We start from the raw sequence: 18,856 nt of genomic DNA on the forward strand, positions 1-18,856 counted from the left end.
CCCTTACCTGGAACCCGCACATTCCAAAAATGCTCCTCGGCCACAAAAGGGTGGGAGGTACTTTACTCAAGGAACAACGCTCCTCCACAAGTAAACCTATAGCCCCAATTGTGGAAATATACAAAGCCAGAGGGGTAAGCGCCGCCCTATTGGGGGCGGAGCTGTGGGGCACCTGCAACCTTGACGCACTAGCCAAATCGGAGAGCAAATTTTTGAAAGATCTGATGGCTCTCCCGTGGAGTACACCAACTACACCAGTGCTATTGGATCTAGGTTGCAGATCTATCAAGGACCAAGCGCAACTCCGCCCCTTGCTTCTTTGGGCCCGGCTGCGGCGGGTGCCCGAACTAGCCTCTTATCCGGAAGCGCTATTAGAGAATATGGCCATGGCAGGCTGGTCTAGGATCAAATGGCTGAGGGATGTCAAATGGCTACTAGCGGAGGTAGGGTTAGTAGAAGCATGGGCATTGAGAACCGCCCCACCCAAATCTATGATTGAAAAGCTGTACTGGAACTGGGTCTCCTCCAAACTACATTCAGAAACACGACATTGCAACACCACTGTAGCCTTTGTGAGGATTAAAGATGTGGTGGTCTATGAACCTTATCTAGACATCATTTCCACCCCTTTTGACCGTACCCTGTACTTCAAGTTTAGAGTGGGGACTCTCCCAGTAGGTGAAGTAGTTGCCAGTTGGAAATCGCCTTATAAGTTTTCCCCGTTCTGCGCACGTTGTCCCACCAGAGTAGAGTCGGTAGCCAACATTCTTTTTGAATGTCCGGATTACCGTGCACCTAGGTGCCGCTGGTTAAAACCCTTATGTAGATTCTTAGGCACCCCCCAGCACATAGTGGCTCTGCGTATTTTAATGTCTGACACATCCACTGTGATCGTTTGTGCTGTGTCTAAATTTTTTAAATGGCTGTGGTTTATTCGTATAAGAAGGCTTTCTTTGTCAATTTAATTCGGTCTTAACTGTTTTAAATATTTCTTCTCTGTCAAAATTTTTTTGTGTAAATAGAATGTGATTGTTATTTATGCTGTATTTTGTATTTGTTGTACAAGCTTTTATGGTATTTTTATATCGAAATAAAGACTATCAATCAATCAATCAATCAATCAATCAAATGCATAAATAGAACTAAACAACTTTTCATTCCATAAACACATACTGTGATTAGACAGACATTGAAAAAACATTCAAACAATTATATATATGTAACAATGTACAAAATAAACCGTGAATGCATTACGAAGCACTGATTTACCCCCCAGTCCCCAGGATTTGCCTGGCAGACAGGATTGGTTTGAAAGGTATCCTTGTGCAGTTCAGAGAGCTGTTTTGAATTCACCCCTTCATCTCTGACAGGGGTGGTTCCTTTTATATGGCTGAGGAGGACCACCCTCAGAGCCAGCTGTTCAAAAAAAATATTATTTTAATTTTCCTTCTCTGAACTGGGTCCGCCAAGTGGCCTACGTTTAGGCCGGGGTGGAGCCATCCTCTATAGACAGCAGCAGGGAGGAGGATAGTTGGGCACCGCAAGTGTGCTTCTCAGTTTGGCTAGCTGTCTTAGGACAGCCAAACCATCATGCCCACTAACATGTTCTCAATCCAGCTGTGTTGTACTGCCAGTTTGAGAAGGGCAAAGGCTCCCAGGCCCTTATTGAGCATCAATCCAGCCCACTCAGACAATTCTGATGCTTCTCTCATGCTGGGTATTAGCATGAGGTACCATCAAAAATAAAGGAGATGGCCTGTGTCCCTCAGAACCTGGGTATATAATGATATAGGCTACAATGTGTTCTGTTGGGAAACGCAATTGCATTGTGTGAAAAAATGGTGTCCAAAATGTCTCATCTATGTATGCGAATCAATGTATGGTCTAAAAAATATAGTATCTCAAGATTCAAAAGAGGGAGGGAGGGAGAAGTTAAAGTTAAACTCAACATCCCTTAAATGAACATGTTAAATCAAAAGGAGTGGAACAGATGGGTTGAGGCAGGGGAGCGGAGGGCAGCACCAAAATTGTTGTGAGACCCTCAACAGTGTTGTTCTACTAAAGGCATGTCTCTGGTTGGTGTACTTAGCCACTGATCGTTACATTATTGGGTATTTTCCTCCACCAGGAGGTATTATCTCTTGAATCTGATACTATATGGGATCTACATTTAGAAAGGACACATTTTTTTTAGAACATCAAAGGTAGTGGTACGATTAAAAAATGGGAGATGTTAAAAGAGTGGAATTAGATGTCTCTCACATCTGTCTCTGTAAGAACCAGGTCAACATGTTTCAGCTAAATTTGCACCCTATGGGTAGATGGCTTTTGTCAGGATGAAAGGTTGTTTTATAGGATCCCTTCATGAAGTGAAATTTAATCAAATGGGATACCTTCTCTCCAACTTTTGATGGTTTTTTATTTCATTTTTGTTCATAGGGGACTCTTTGTCCAGTCCTTAGCTTCTGTTTTAGAATGTCTTCATAGGTCAGGGCAGAGGCGGAGTACTACTATTCCTTTCATTAGACTACCGCAGTGTGGACTCCACAACACCTCCTCTCCAGCCTGCATCTGTAGTAGGAATGCGGGCCTACATTGGACCAATCTTTAACACCCCCATAACACAATTAATAAAAAAGGATTGACAACCATTAATATTTTTTATATTCAAAATCATATACCCAAATACTACACAGAGTGCCAAAGTGCTTGACACAACACAATACAAAAAATTAACTTGAAACAGCCACAGCAAGTCCCCTCAGCACAGTTAAAAGCACAACCTCCTCATGAGATCACAGCCCCTACATTTATACAACCATTCTCTTTGTTCTGCAGAGCACAGGGCTTGGGGGTACTGGCCAGATAAGGTTCTGGAGCACTCTGTTTACAGTGCCCACACCCTTGTTTGGGTGAGGGGGGTCAGGCTTGGCACAGGCCTAATCAGGGACCAGGGACTACACCTCCCACTACTCCAAATGCAGATTTCCCATGCAGCCTAGTGCTGACTCATGCTGCCACTCCTGGATCCACACACACCTCACCAGCCCCTGTCACTCAAAAGCCAGACATGCAATTCACAACAGGCAGGCAGACACATGGAACACAGAAATGGCAACTTCTAAAATTGACATTTCTAAAATAGTTATAAGAAATCTCTGCACACCATTGCGCAGCATTTATTATCACTATTCTAAATATACCAAACTTCACCATGCTACGCCTCTCATAGCAGGAATTGCCACTGAAACACTTATCAGGTAATCCCCAATGCATTCATATGGGAGGGCAGCCCCTCAGTAGTGAGAAACCAAAAAGGCTGTTTGTTACTACCAGGACATATGTCACATTTAAGGTACATGTCCTATATTTTATCTACAGTTCACCCTGCCCATAGGGCTAACTAGGGCCTACCTTTGGGGTGACTGATATGTAGTAAAAGGGGGGTCACAGACATGGCACACACTTTAGGTGCCACATCACAGCGGCAGTAACACTGCACGCACAGCCCCTGCTATGGCAGAAACCTGAGATAGGCTTGTAAGGCTGCTTTCGTGGGTGGGGCAATCAGCGCTGCAAGCCACACTCTGCGTTTAATTCACCAGCCCATGGTATATGAAATACCACTTTACAAGGGACTGACAGGTAAATTAAATAGGCCAGACAGGTGTAGACCAATCTTACCATCTTTAACATAGAGAGCAAACGCACTTTACACTGAACAGAAGTGCTAAAGTGCCCAGAGTCCTAAAACCACCAACACCATGTAAAAAAAGGCTCGGAGAAAGCAAAATGTTTAGGGATGACACCCACTCAGTTGCTCTTCTTAGGCTGACACCAGATTTGAGCCATTGTCACTGTTCTGGAAGCAGTTTTCACACAGTATAACGGAAAAACACAGGCAGGGGCAGACGTTGACAGGCTAATGCAATTTAGCATTTAGGAGCTTGGTAAATGTAACTTCATAAAAGTAAATTTTCCTAATCTATGTTCACCATGGAGTTGGATTATTAATAGATATTATAAATAGGGGTTGAGCAAATTCTCTAGCTTGTCCGAAACCTGATGTAGCAGAATTCATAAATTAATATACATTCAAAATTGTACCAACAGAGTCTTCTTTGTCACTGTATGGAAATGCCTACTTTGAAAAACTTGAGAACCTGACTTACCAAAGACAATTATCTACAACGGCTATAATGAATTAAACAAAAACAGCCCGCTCATGAAATAGCATTGTGTGAGATTTATTCTCTTTTCATTGAATTTTTACTTTTTTAGGCACCAAATTTTTGAGTGCATGGGAATACAAAGAGTTTATATACAATATATACAAGCATAGAAGTGAATTACAACAAACATTTTTAAACATTACATACACACTTGGCCAAACAATCATACAAAATGCATTCATACAAAATCGCAAAACACAATATGTCCACGTCTTGGTAGCCAATAAATGAAATGAAATCCTTTCGTGATTGTCACTTTAACGAGTTTGTCCAATTCACAAGTTATTCAGAGATTCTCATGTATTGAATAAAAGGACTGGCTTTCAAAATCAATAATGAACCAAAATACGGGACAAGGCTGGTCGACGCGTTTCGAACCCCTGTATGTGCTCGGGGTTCTCCTCAGGACCGGGTGGGTTCTGAAAGAATAACAGAGGCTTGCTTAGGATTTTTTACTGCAGGAAGAAATAAGTAAGAGACCAACTCCAGAGAAACCTCAGCTGCCCCTACCTTAGGATTGCTGTCAATAGCTCAGACTCAATCGTGTCTGAAAAAAGGATGGTGTGCGTAACTACGTTTTGTCCAGCTGCCAATCCACATAAAAAACTTATAATGTCCAATTGGCACTTACTCAAAGACCTCCATGAGGATTTTGCTGCACCACCGCTCTTTGCATATAAAAAGGAGAAGAGCGTAGCCAACCATGTAGTAAGGGCGGCTTTACCAGCTCTGAAAGCTCCAACATTACAAAGTTTATTTGGATTTCCTCCACCAAAAGGGCACCACAAATGTGGTACTTGCACCTGTTGCAATGAAACCATCGAGGATTCAGTGTTCACTTTTGAAGATGTTTCCTGGAAACAGGACGTTTTTACTAATTGTAAAACTAGAAACGTAGTTTATGCCATCATCTGCCCTTGCCCTTTAATATACATAGGGAAGACATCACAAGAGGTGAGGAATCGAATTACGCAGCATAAATCGCGAATCAACAGAGGAGTTGAGAATGCCCCACTAGTGAACCATTGGTCAAAACACAAACATGTGAAAGGCGATTTAAAATGAACAGTGCTTTCCAAAATCGAAAAAGACCCTAGAGGTGGTGATTTGGAAGCGAAATTAGCCCAACGCGAAGCAATGTTAATCATGAAGTTTAACACAGCCATTAGGGGGTTAAATGAAATATCAGAAATTTACAAACCAACTGCATAAGTGGTCTGTATTCACGTGATGTACTGAACTTTAGAATGTAATACTTCCCTGCCCGGGATCTGCAACACCGCTTTGTGGGACAGACTTGAAAACTACAATTCCCATGAGCACTGGAACTCCACTTGACAACCAGGAAGTAAGGTTCCCAGAGGCACGATCAATCTGAAGGAGCCACTCAACCAAACCGGAGCGGAGGACGAGCTATGCACTTCGAGCGGTATGCCCCTGACTTGCAGCAAGCTTTGAACGCGCAAAACCAAACACCCCACAAGCGCGTCAAGCCCTCTCTCAAAAACGCTTAGGCTGAGACGGTCTCTAGTATGATTTTTTGATACATAACGCGCCAAGCCTGAAACTTTACAAACGTTTCACACGCTAAGCCCTCCCTTTGAACGGCCAATAGGTAAAACTGTCCCTTGCATTTTTTAGCTAAGGAGTGAACGCTCGCAAGAAAAGTAGAGATGTCGGCGAGTCAGAAGCCGGTTCAGCAGCAGGTAAGCATAATGCGACCTGGTTAGGACTTACAGAATGAATGTGGGTTTGAATACATGACTAAATGTAGTACATGTTTGTCCTTGTCATTTTCACAGTCCCCGTGAAATCTTTCCTGTGTGGGATACAAGTTTGAATTGGAAATTTGGATATCTACATCCACACGATTGAGTCTGAGCTATTGACAGCAATCCTAAGGTAGGGGCAGCTGAGGTTTCTCTGGAGTTGGTCTCTTACTTATTTCTTCCTGCAGTAAAAAATCCTAAGCAAGCCTCTGTTATTCTTTCAGAACCCACCCGGTCCTGAGGAGAACCCCGAGCACATACAGGGGTTCGAAACGCGTCGACCAGCCTTGTCCCGTATTTTGGTTCATTATTGATTTTGAAAGCCAGTCCTTTTATTCAATACATGAGAATCTCTGAATAACTTGTGAATTGGACAAACTCGTTAAAGTGACAATCACGAAAGGATTTCATTTCATTTATTGGCTACCAAGACGTGGACATATTGTGTTTTGCGATTTTGTATGAATGCATTTTGTATGATTGTTTGGCCAAGTGTGTATGTAATGTTTAAAAATGTTTGTTGTAATTCACTTCTATGCTTGTATATATTGTATATAAACTCTTTGTATTCCCATGCACTCAAAAATTTGGTGCCTAAAAAAGTAAAAATTCAATGAAAAGAGAATAAATCTCACACAATGCTATTTCATGAGCGGGCTGTTTTTGTTTAATTCATTATAGCCGTTGTAGATAATTGTCTTTGGTAAGTCAGGTTCTCAGCATTGGCTTTTGTTTTGTTATATATTATTGGTTGGACTCAGCCTTGCTGGGGTAGGAGTCAAGACCCTTCTTTGATACTTTAAAAAACTTGGCAGCCTATCTTGTGGACTATAGGCAACTTATTAATATTTAAAAGAGAGGTCTTATCCCTGTCAAAATTGTTACTATGACACCTCGTACAGTGGTTTTAAACTACAGCAGTCAAGCTACATTGGTAGGCCTTCAGATATGTTTTCCTTGTCACACTAGGGGATAGCACAATAAGTGCTGTGGTCCATATGTGACCTTTAACTTTGCATGCCATGGATATAGTTTCTGTTCCATATACTATGGCCTCACAGGAGAGTTAAGTATGCCAATCAGGCACCAGCCAATATTTTTTTGTGTTTGAAAAGCTTTATTGAAGAAATTGTTAACATGTAAAAACATCAGCAGAAACAGAAAACATGTTCAAATAGAATATAGAACAATGACAGTGCTGATATCAAATATTAAAAGACAAAAAAGCATTTTTATGGGGTTTTAAAGATGATGGGAAAGGGGAAAGAAGGGAGAAAGATAGGAAAGGAATGAGGGGGTAGGGGAATAGAAGTTAACATTGCAATATATAAATACTAAATATTAATTACGGCATATAAACAAATGGTATAGATGAACAATACAAAATGTTTAGCATAAAAATTGTATAACATAAGAAACCTGTAAAAGATGACAAGAAGGAGAGAGTCGAAATCCTTCAAGGAGGTTTAAAATGTTCTGAATTGATACGTGGAGATTTCTTCAGGGCCAATCGATCCAAGTATGAAGTGAGAGGCAACTAGAAGAGATCAGTGTTACGGATTGGTTTGCAGGAAGAGGTAAAGGCAACATCAAGTCTGTGAAAATGACATAAGGTTTTCCACCAGCCTTGTATGGAGATGTTTGTAAGGGATTTGGAATTAGATGTGATGTGTTGAAATGCAAGAGCAAGCATGAGATCGAAAAGACCACGTGAATGTGTAGGAAGATCTAAAGAGTCAGAAAGACTACCCACAAGGAGAAGAGTAATAGTATAAGGAACAGAAAGTGTAAAGATGCGAGTAAGGTATAACCACATTTTTTTCCCAGAATTTAGAAACGACAGGTCAGAAAAAGAAGAGATGAAGATCAGCATTAGGAGGACCACATGTCCAACATTTAGAATTAGAAGAGGTTAAGAAACGTGACAAAGAAAGAGGAGAAAGATAATGCATGTGATATAGATAAAATAGAGATTGAGTAAGAGAAGCAGAGCGAGGGATTTTTAAGGATCTGGACCAGAGCTTATCCCAAAGAGCAACAGATCAAGTACAATCGAAATCTGCTTCCCAGGAAAGTTCCAATTTAGTTTTAGCACGATCTGGATTAGGAGAGGAGAAGAATTCATAAATAAGAGACGCTTTAGGGAGGGTAGTGAGAATATTGAGAAGTGGAGATTGAGGTACACATAACGAGGAAGAGGGAAGAGAATAATAAAGTTCAAGAATTGTTGCCATGAGAGTAGTACATTTCTGCAGAAAGGATCAGGACAATGAAATAAGAGTTGAAATTGGGGAATGGTGGAAGGTAATAATCCATCAAAGAGTTGGTAAACCCACATGACGCACTTTAACCTCCAAGCATTCCAAAAAATGGGTCTATTATTTAAAAGGATAAGTGAGTTATACCAAATGGGGGTATTTAAAGAAGATTCACGCATAATCGTAGTAGGGTGAACCAGAAGGTCTTAAAAGAGAAGAAGTATGTTTAAATAAAGGAAGTGAAGTATAGGGAGTTTTGGCAGAGAAGCGTACAACTTCATCGAAGGAAAAGGGTAATAATAATGTTTGTTCACTGAGGAGTAAAAGGTGAGAGGTCTGATGAAATGAGAAGGGTTTATGGTAAAGACGGAAATCTGGAAAGTTGACTCCACCCTTTGATATGGACTTTCGAAGAACTGCAAGAGAAATTCTAGATTTTTTGTTCTTCCAAAGAAATTTCAAAAGGGATGAGTCGATACGTTTAAAATAGAGTGCAGGAACGTGAACGGGTAACATGGACAAGATGTATATTAGAATAGGGGCTTTCATCATCTTAATTGAGTCCAATCGACCCCACCAGTAAAGAAAAAGAGGATTCCAAGTCGAGCCTGATTTTTCAATTCGGGACAAAACAGCGAACATATTTAACTTAATTGAAGAAGGAACAGAGTTAGAGAACCAAATACCTAAGTATTTAATCTTTGAACTATTCCAAGCAAAGACATTAGAGGAGAAGTGATGAGGAAAACAAGTTTTGGTTCGAGGAAGGATTTCAGTCTTATCTTAATTAATCTTATAATCTGAAACCAGTAAAAATGAGTCAAATTCAGATAATAAAGGGGGAACGGATAACTCTGGATCGGAAGTAAGTTAGAGAATATCGTCTGCATATGCAGAAAGTCTCAATTGATCATTACCATAAGGAAAAACAAATATAGAGTTATTGTTACGGATGGAGGACAAAAAGTGTTCAGGTGCTAGGACAAAAAGAAGTGGGGATAAAGGACAGCCTTGACGAACGCCTTGTTGAAGAGTAAAGGACGAGGATACCTGATCATTCACAAGCTCCCAAGCATTGGGTGCAGAGTATAACAGGGAGATAAGGGATATGAGTTTGGGACCTGACAAAGCTGTGCCAACGTAATGAAGCAAACAAGAAAGACCAATCAACCCTGTCAAAAGCTTTTTCTGCATCAACAGAGATAGCGGCTAAAGCAATTGAAGAGATGAGGCTTTATTAAAAACATTAAGGAAAAGACGAGAGTTATCGGAGGTAAGTCTGCCTCTAACAAAGCCACATTGCTCTTTACGAATGAGATGGGGCATAAAGGGGTCTAAGCGTAATGCAAGCAATTTAGCAAATAATTTATAGTCCACATTAACTAAAGAAATCAGATGATAATTTTTACAGAAATGGGGGTCACAACCGTGTTTAGGGATACGACAAATGGTAGCATCTTGAAAAGTGCCTTCCGCCTTACCAGATGAATAAAATGATTGAAAAAGTGTTAAAAGTTTAGGAAGTAAGAGATCAGAAAAATGTAAATAAAATTCAACTGAGAAACTATCAGGACCAGCAGCCTGATTCATGTACGGGCCGTTTTGCGTGGCCCTAATAGCGAATCATAGCGACTCGCTATTGAGGACACGCAAAACGGTATTCATGTAGGAATTGCTAAATAAATAGCGATTCCTACATGTTCTCTATTTGCGAGTAGAAATTTGCTACTCGCAAAAAAAGGAATAACTCCCCATTCATTCCTATGGGCCAAAAGGCCCATAGGAATGAATGGGGAGTATCCCTTATTTGCGAGTAGCAATTTACTACTCGCAAATAAGATAGCGATTTTAAGGGTGCCAGGGGTGTCCAAAGGACACCCTGTAGCACCCCAAAAATGCACATTTGAACAGGTGTTGCGCACACACATGTCCAAAGGACATGTGTGTGTGCAACATGCAACTTAGAAAAATGCTTTTAAAAACATTTTTCTAAGTTTTTGCTATTTACCGAGAGGTCTGACCTCTCGGTAAATAGCGGCGCAAATTTGCAAAATCGCAATTTTTGAAAGTGTCATGAATAGCATTTAAGGAATCTCTAATAGAGATTCCTTAAATGCTAATCCTCGCATATTAGCTAATTCTTCATTAGCGATTTTTGCATTTGGGATTGTGAATCCCAAATGCCAAAATTGCACTCGCAAAAGGCAAGATTCTGAGAATCTTGCCCTTTGCGAGTGCAATTTAGCTTCATGAATCAGGCTGCAGGTGTTTTACCTTTAGTGAGTGATTTCAAAGCCATGGAAAGTTTGTGTAGTTAAGGATCAAGTTCAAGGTCCGGAAAGTTGAGGTGAGAAATTGAGGGTTTAGGAAGTTCTCAAAGTAGACCTGAATAAGGGAAGGAGTAGGAGGAGATTCTGGGGTATAAAGATGTTGGTAAAACAATAAAAATTGGTCAAGTATTTCCTTATCTATATGCAGAATAATGTTATAGGAAGAGTAATTAGATACTATAACAGTACGCTCTTTACGTGATTTAAGGTAGTTAGCTAACTATTTCCCTGATTTATTACGACCACCATAGTAATGAGCACTACTACGAAGAAGAATCGAAGATGCGCTGTCAGTAGTAGATTTATTGAACTCCAATTTTTCTCGTAAAAGATCTGGTGACATAGATTTATCTGAAGAGGTATAAAATGTATGCTCTAAAAGTTTAATATGAGGCAGTGAGGATTTCGGCTTCTGGAAATATTGCTTCTTTTTTTAGAGACTAAATCAATAAGGAATCCTCTTGCCGTGGCTTTAAAGGAATCAGAGAAGATGTGGGGAGGAACACTTGGGTCGCAATTAAACAAAAAGAAATCATTAGTAAAGGAACGACAAGAGGAAGAGAAGTTAGGATCAGTAAGAAGGTAGCTATTGAAGCACCAACGACAAGACTTGGGGTGCGGCGGAAGTAATTCAAGGTCAGTTACAATAGGGGCATGGTTCGAGATTACTATAGGTTCAATAGAAGAAGACAATAAGTTTTGAGATAAAGGTTGAGAGCGAAAAATGGAATCAAGGCGAGAAAACGATGTGTGAGGAGAAGAGAAAAAGGAGTAGTCCAAAGTATCAGGATGTCAAGAAATTTTTTGTGAGTCTTGTGAGGTATAAAGCGAACTGTGGATTTACGATCAAGGAACGGATCAACAATCTGGTTACAATCCCTACCTAAAATAAATAAGTCATCCTTCTGTTGAATAAAGGCCAGAAAGAGCAATCGGGTTGGGTACGGCCATAGACATTAAAAACAGTTAACGGAACAGAATTAATTAGTAACTTAGTTAGTACCCATCTACCATCAGTATACTTTTCTTGTGCTAAAACTTTACATTTTAATTTCTTGTGACATAAAATGACAGCCCCATTCTTTTTGTTGGTGGAATGTGAAAATAAGACTGTACCCACCCTCTTTAATTTAAGGGATTCGATTTCGGCAGGTGGGTCTCTTGTAAAAGAGCTATGTCAGGGTTATATGAGGCTAGATGGGAAAGGACTCTCTGACGTTTAATAGGGCTAATAAAACATTTCACATTCCAGGAGATAACTTTGAATTTACAAACAGCATAAAAACAATAGAAGCAAAAAGTACAGTAATGCATATAGGTAAAGTACGGCCGAAAAGTAAGAGAGAGAAGAAGTGAATATAACAGATAACATCAAAGAAAAGGTCAGAATGAAGTAAAGGAAACAAAAGGAAAATAAATCTGTACAAATATGGGAGTAGAAAAAAAGAGCAGAAGTAGAAGAAAAATTAGTTTAACCAGTGAATAAAAAGGAGAGAAAGAGAAGGAAGCAGAAGGAAGAGAGGAAGAAAATACAAGAAGAGACAGTACATATCCAAAAAGGATGACTGACAGTAACATACCTGAGGGGGACATAAAAAGGACAATGGGGCAATGGTGACACTCAACAAGACAAGCCACCTGAAAACAGGAGTCCTGGCTGCATCAGGTTAAAAGGGAAATAGTATGGAAATCATTTGGAATGAAGGAATATACACCAATATATCATCGTCAAAAAAACAGAGCATAATATAACCGAAGAAGAAATTATAGTATGTGTTGGGAGAATATAAACATCTCAATATATGAAAAATAGAAGGAAACAGTTAACATGAGGATGGAAGCAGGAAAAAGAATGACTAAATAACATGAAACAAAAAGTATAATAAACCTGAGAAATGTACTACTGTCTATAATGAGCAATTACCAAAAGAGGCAATCCAAAAAGAGATAAAGAACAATGCTAACAAGCTTTAGGGAACTTAAAAAATAAGTCACTGTAGAACCTATAAAGAGAAACCATGTAAAATATCAACAAGAATACTGCAAGGAAAAAAGAAAAGTTAAATGATCAACCATTAGAAGAGTTAGCAGTGTCCATGTCACTGGTAGTATGATTAAGGATACAGTTCTTGAGTTCTGCAGGTTCTGGAAAGTCCATGTTTTATTTTGATATGTCACTTTGAAAATACATGGATGAAATAAACCATATCTGGCACCAAGAGATCGAGAGGAGTACGAAGATTGAGGAACTCTTTTCTTCTTGAGGCAGTAGCATTGGATACATCTTGAAACAGAAACACCCTTTGACCAAACCATGAAGTTTGACGTTTGGATCTAGCTGCAGAGAGGACCGAGAGGAGGTCCGTGAACTTAAAAAAAAGAATGATGACACCTCAAGGTTTTGCTGGAGCAGTTGAAGAGGAACATCGAGGACCAAGTCTGTGAGCTCCTTGAATACTAAGAGAAGTAGATGATGGGATCTCTAGGAGCTTTGGGAGGAAAGAGGAGAAAAATGACACAGGATCATCACCCTCCAAAGATTCTGGAAAGCCATAAATACGCAGTTTGTTCCTCCTATTTCTATTTTCTAAATCCTCATTGTGTTGCTGGAGGCTGAGAACAGTTTTTTCTAAAGAGGAGATCCGTTGGGAGTTAACCTGTATCTCTGAGGTTTGTTGCTCCAATAAAGTAATTCTGTTATCCATGGTAGACCATTTTTCTTCAAGGAATTGCATTTTGTTGTTTGTTTCCTCCACAAACTGGGCCAAAGCGAGTATTTCTTCAAAAAGTAGCTCCATAGAGATTGTAGATGGTGTCTTATCAGGAGATGGAGGATCATGTTTCAGACGTTAAGTTGAAGTGATTGGCGGGGAGGACTTGCTTGGTGTAGGTTGCGCTGAGGACGAGCGATTATAGGATATTCCAACCATTTGATCTGAAATGGAAGAGGGGGCCGATGTTGACGTTGGTGAGGATGAAGATGCTGCCAGCGAGGTACTCTTTGATGGCACAAAGACAAATTTCGGTTTGCGCAGTTTTCCCATAAGTGGTTTACATTCAGTGTTCAAAATGAATGTTGCACAAATGTATAGTAGAATAAAATGAAATTCACACCCAGAACGTTAATTCTCAATATGTGCAAAAGAGAACTGAGCAGATAGGCGTCAGATTCTTAATATATCCAGAAGACAGTGCAAAGTAGTTAGATGTGAACAGCAAAACAGCAGGTATTAATATCAGTGACTATTTGCAAGAAAATATGGATGATCCAGGTGAGATAGGGGTCTGTGTCCCAGGATAAAGCAAATGTAGGATTAATCACAAACAGCATAAAATCTACTTTGCACTATAGTGAGTTTCATGTGAGAACAATGATATTCAGCATAGAGGCATTAATATCTCTGGATAGTAAAGGAGACGCAGTCCATGAAACAGACAAACTCCGAGTTCAGATGTTATAGGTCTGTTAAATGTGCAGAGCAGCTTGTGGATAACATGTAAATGCCATTTCCTTGATAGAGCATACACCTAAAATGGCAGATACCATGAAGAAAAGGGTGCAACATAAAAGTTAGCTGTAGCGTAGTATATATTGAAACAAAACAGTCTAAGCTGGGTTGAGCATATGTTCCTGTATGATGAAGAGAGCAGCAGGATTCTCAAAAAGAAAACATTCCAAATTCAGGCATTTGTAGTGAAGCACAGTTCACAGAAAATGAGAAGCTTCTGAGAAATAAACCAGCAGAAATAAAGTATCAGCAGTCAGCGTGGACAAGATATAAACACCTCATTCTCTGTGGCTGAGAGGCAATTATGGTGAGGAACTCGGCCATCGGAGCCTGCCGAGTAGCTTCAGCCGGCACTGGCCTAATATGGCGGGCGCAGTGAGGAGAGAAAGGCAGGGGCAGGGAAAAGATGAAGCGCATTGCGCTAAAATTCGGGAAACGGCTCACCAGCGCATGGTCCGCTCTGCAGTACAGCTGGTTTCCAGGAGAAAGTGCGCAGATAAACGCACCGGCGAACTTCAAAATGGTCCTGGTGCAGAGGAGCAGAAACCCTAGCCGGCCATCTTGAGTGGTGCCTTAGCCACCAGTAATCAGCCCATTTTTAGCAAGTTTTAGTTAGCTAAGTAAAGTAAAGTAAAGTCCACATTTGTAAAGCGCACAATCACCCGTAAGGGTCTCTAGGCGCTACGGGGCCGTCGGGAAGATTAAGCGAGCTATTGCCCAGAGTCACAGGGTGCTGGGCTAACCTGCCGCCGGAGCCGGGGATCGAACCGTGGTCCCCAGATTCCAGCGTCAGTCGCCCTGGCCGCGGCGCCACACCTCTCCCTAATATTTCCAGTAGTGTCCAGATGTGTGAACAAACACACTGCAAAAGGTTTCAGATAAAATGGTGATACTGATGCAAAAAGGGATATATTCTCAACCAATACAGTGTGATTAAGTACTGATTCTACCATAAGGACCCGGATGTGAACCTCAGACCCAGGACGTTCCCTCCCATCCAAGGGTTGGAGGCCTAATGCTGCTTAGATACCATTGCCAGTCTTCCACCCTAAGGTATGACAACGTCCTCCAACCTGTGGATATACTTGTCCCAGAAAGCACTATTCTTTAAAGTCCAAAATGAAGAAACCCTTACCAGGAGGTTAAGATCAGGCTAAGCCAACCCATGAGCATGATTAAGTTTCAGTAACACTCCCCTGTCAACACCTCTGCTAATTTATTTACTTGCGTAACTGCAACAAATGATGGACAGAATACTGAATGATTCAAAGATTCCCCCCCAGTCAAGAGATCTGGGTTAAATCCGTTGTTCTTTTGTTCAATACGCCACCCGAGTTTGGACCCAGCCATATGCAAATCAGTCTTAACCCTGTGCGTCATAGGAACAGTCCGGACCGAACTGCCAAGCCATGTCCTCCCTGGACCGGAAACCAGCATTCTGGGACCGGTTTTGGGGTATTACCCTCTTCATCAGCCAGGCTACCCTGAATGCAGCGGCACAGTGAGCAAGGGACCCACGTCTGGGAATACCCATCCACTTAGGGTTTAAAGTGTAACTGCAACAAATGATGGATGGAATGCTAAATTATTAAAACATTCTTCCACAGTCACGAGATTTGGGTTAAATACATTGTTCTTTTGTCTACTAGGCCACCCCAGTTTGGACCCAGCCATTTGCAAATCAGTCTTGACCCTATGCCTCATAGGAACAGTCGAGACCAAACTGCCATGCCAGGTCATCCCTAGACCAGATAGAAGCATCCTGGGACCGGTTTCTGGGTATCTCACCCTTCATCAGCCAGGCCAGCTTAACTCTAGTGACACAGTGAGCAAGGGACCCACGTCTGGGCATACCCGTCCCATTTAGGGCTAAAAGTGTAACTGTAAAAAATGATGGATGGAATGCTGAATTATTTAATCTTTCTCATACAGTCAAGAGATCTGGGTTAAATTCATTGTTCTGTGGCCTACTACGCCAACCCAGTTTGGACCCAGCCATATGCAAATCAGTCTTGACCCTGTGCCTCATGGGAACAGTCCAGACCGAGTTGCCAAGCCAGGTCCTCCCTGGACCGGAAACAAGTATCCTGGGACCGGGTTTGGAGTATTTCACCCATCATCAGCAGACTAGCTTGAATCCAGTGGCAGAGTGAGCCACTGGACGGCATGGGTCCCGTGCTCTTCATGCCACTGGAGTCAAGCTATCCTGGCTGGTGAGGGGTGAAACCCTGAAACCAGTCCTAGGATGCTTGTTTCCAGTCCAGGGAGGACCTGGCTTGGCAGTTCGGGCTGGATGGTTCCCATGGGGCACAGGGTCAAGACTGATTTGCATATGGCTGGGTTCAAACTGGAATGGCATGGTGAGCAAAAAATGATGGATTTAGGCCCAGATCTCTGTTTTTATTTGATTGTATGACATTGTGCTGTAGTCTGTCCATCATCTGCATTTGTCACCCCGAGTGGGACGGGTATGCCAAGACGTGGGTCCGTGCTCTCCATGCCACTGGAGTCAAGCTACCCAGGCTGATAAGGGATAAAACCCCGAAGCTGTTCATAGGATCCTTGCTTCAGATACAGGGAAGACCTTGCTTGACAGTTCCGGCTGGACTGTTCCCTTGCGGCCCAGGATCAGGATTGATATGCATATAGCTGTGTTCAAATTGAAATGGCAGGGTGAGCAAAAAAATGATGGATTCTGGCCCAGATCTCTGTACTGGGGTGAATGAATGACAATGTTCTGCATTCTGTCTATCAACTGTTCTTTTTGCATTTATCACCACGAGTGGGGTGGGTATGCCCAGACGTGGGTCCCGTACTCTCCATGCCACTGGAGTCCAGCCATCCTGGCTGATAAGGGGTGAAACCCTGAAACCGGTCCTAGAATGCTTGTTTCCATTCCAGGGAGGACCGGATTTGACAGTTCAGGCTGGACTGTTCCCATGAGGCACAGGGTCAAGACTGATTTGCATATGGCTGGGTTCAAACTGGAATGGCATGGTGAGCAAAAAACGATGGATTTAGACCCAGATCTCTGTACTGGTGTGATTGTATGACATTGTGCTGCAGTCTGTCCATCAACTGTTCTTTTTACAATTCAATTACTCTGGATCCTATCTGGCTGCGACTGCAGGATGTGGAGGAGAGCCTGGGTCCTATCCTGTCATTCCCCTTTTGAAGAACAGTTTAGCTCTCCTCACCCAGCCTTTTGCGCTGCAGATCTCCTCCCACCAGATGTCCTCTGTCTCTATGCAGGCCACTTCACACTTCATAGAGCAGTTTGGACCACCCTGCAAAAGCCTAGCAAATCAGGAGAGGATACTGGAAGTCTGGATTATGGCACATCATTAAAGCAAGTTCAATAATTTATTTTCTGTGATAGTTATAATAAATATAACCATGCCAGGTTGTTGGATTTATTCTATCATTTTAATATTCTGAAGTATATTTTTAGCTCACCTCTACCAATACTTATATTTTTAAAGTATTCCCTTATTAGCCTATAGAGCCAATGTGCTACAATGGGGTACAACAAATGCTTTCCCTAACCAAGGCATTTAAAACATCCTCTATAATGTTCCTGCCTATAGTTATATGGCCCTGTACCCCTAGGAGACCTAGGGGAGACATTAGGGGTGACCAATAAGTACCGATATGGTAGTTTGAGATTTTGGAAGTATCTTTATTTTCAAAGTCACATTTGCATATGGTTTACTTTTAAAAGCAGCCTGCAAAGCAGGGCTGTCTTTCAAATTTTAGCAGGTAACACATCAGTGCACACTACGTGCATTAAATCTACCGGGCCTCTAAAACTACATGCCCTACAATCTACAAGGGACTTACAGGCAAGGTACAGATTAGACTTTAGGAAAACAATAGAAGCACTCCATGTCATATCTTCACTATTGACTGCAGCAACTCTGCCTATCTCAGTAAGACATAAGCAGTTGCTGTCTATGCAAAACAGAAAAGTGAGGATGGAATTGAGCTAAATGACTCCAACGTATTGCTAAGAAGTTGTTGGACATAAAAATGCAACATAAGTTCAGTTTGAGAAGAATGTAGAAACTTAAGCACAGCGAATCGGAAAGATGTTTGATTGTACCACAGGCTTTTCTGGACACAAACTATTTAAAGTGTTCTGCTAATAAATGAAAAGCCTGCCCATAATTGCAAGGGAACTCAGGCACAAATTGAAAGCCTTATTGACAGACTGTTGTAGGAAATCTGATTTTTTTATGCTCACCCCTAATTGTTTACCTTTTGGTGGGCTGTTTATTTTTTCTGGCTGTAGATCTCCATTCACTTTACCACTGCTAAATACCTTGCACTCCTCCATTCAAACATGATAACATTTAAATGCTTTTAATTGGCATAGTTACCTTACCTGTAGTTGCTTGATATGTGATACAAAATGTACTCAGGATTTGTAAGATAATTGCCACAAGTGGGCTGCAGTACCTGTAGTGCTATCCATCACAGTGATAGTGTAAACATGGCTGCAGGCCTATCCTCTGTAGCCTGGCTGTGCAGCTTTTGTCAGCCCTACACATTCCTTTTGAATAAGTATAAATCACCCCGAAGTAGACCTTATTGTGCACAAGGCAGGATGTCTGGTATTTAAAAAGTAGGACATGAAAAGGTTTAATGTTGCACATCTTCCTACCAGAAAATAATTCTGTAAGTTATTTTTACTGTAGCAAGGCTGTCATTTGCACAGTAAAACACTGGGATGCAACATCATATATTAATACTATATCT

General features: G+C 41.3%; 1 pseudogene; it reads left to right on the forward strand.

Annotated features, from left to right (window-relative positions):
• Positions 1–13,529: 13,529 nt before the first annotated feature.
• Positions 13,530–18,856, forward strand: part of LOC144761810 (olfactory receptor 13G1-like) — a 35,259-nt pseudogene continuing 29,932 nt past the window's right edge.

The sequence above is a fragment of the Lissotriton helveticus genome, chromosome 1_1 (assembly GCF_964261635.1).
Source record: "Lissotriton helveticus chromosome 1_1, aLisHel1.1, whole genome shotgun sequence".
Lineage (NCBI taxonomy): Eukaryota > Metazoa > Chordata > Amphibia > Caudata > Salamandridae > Lissotriton > Lissotriton helveticus.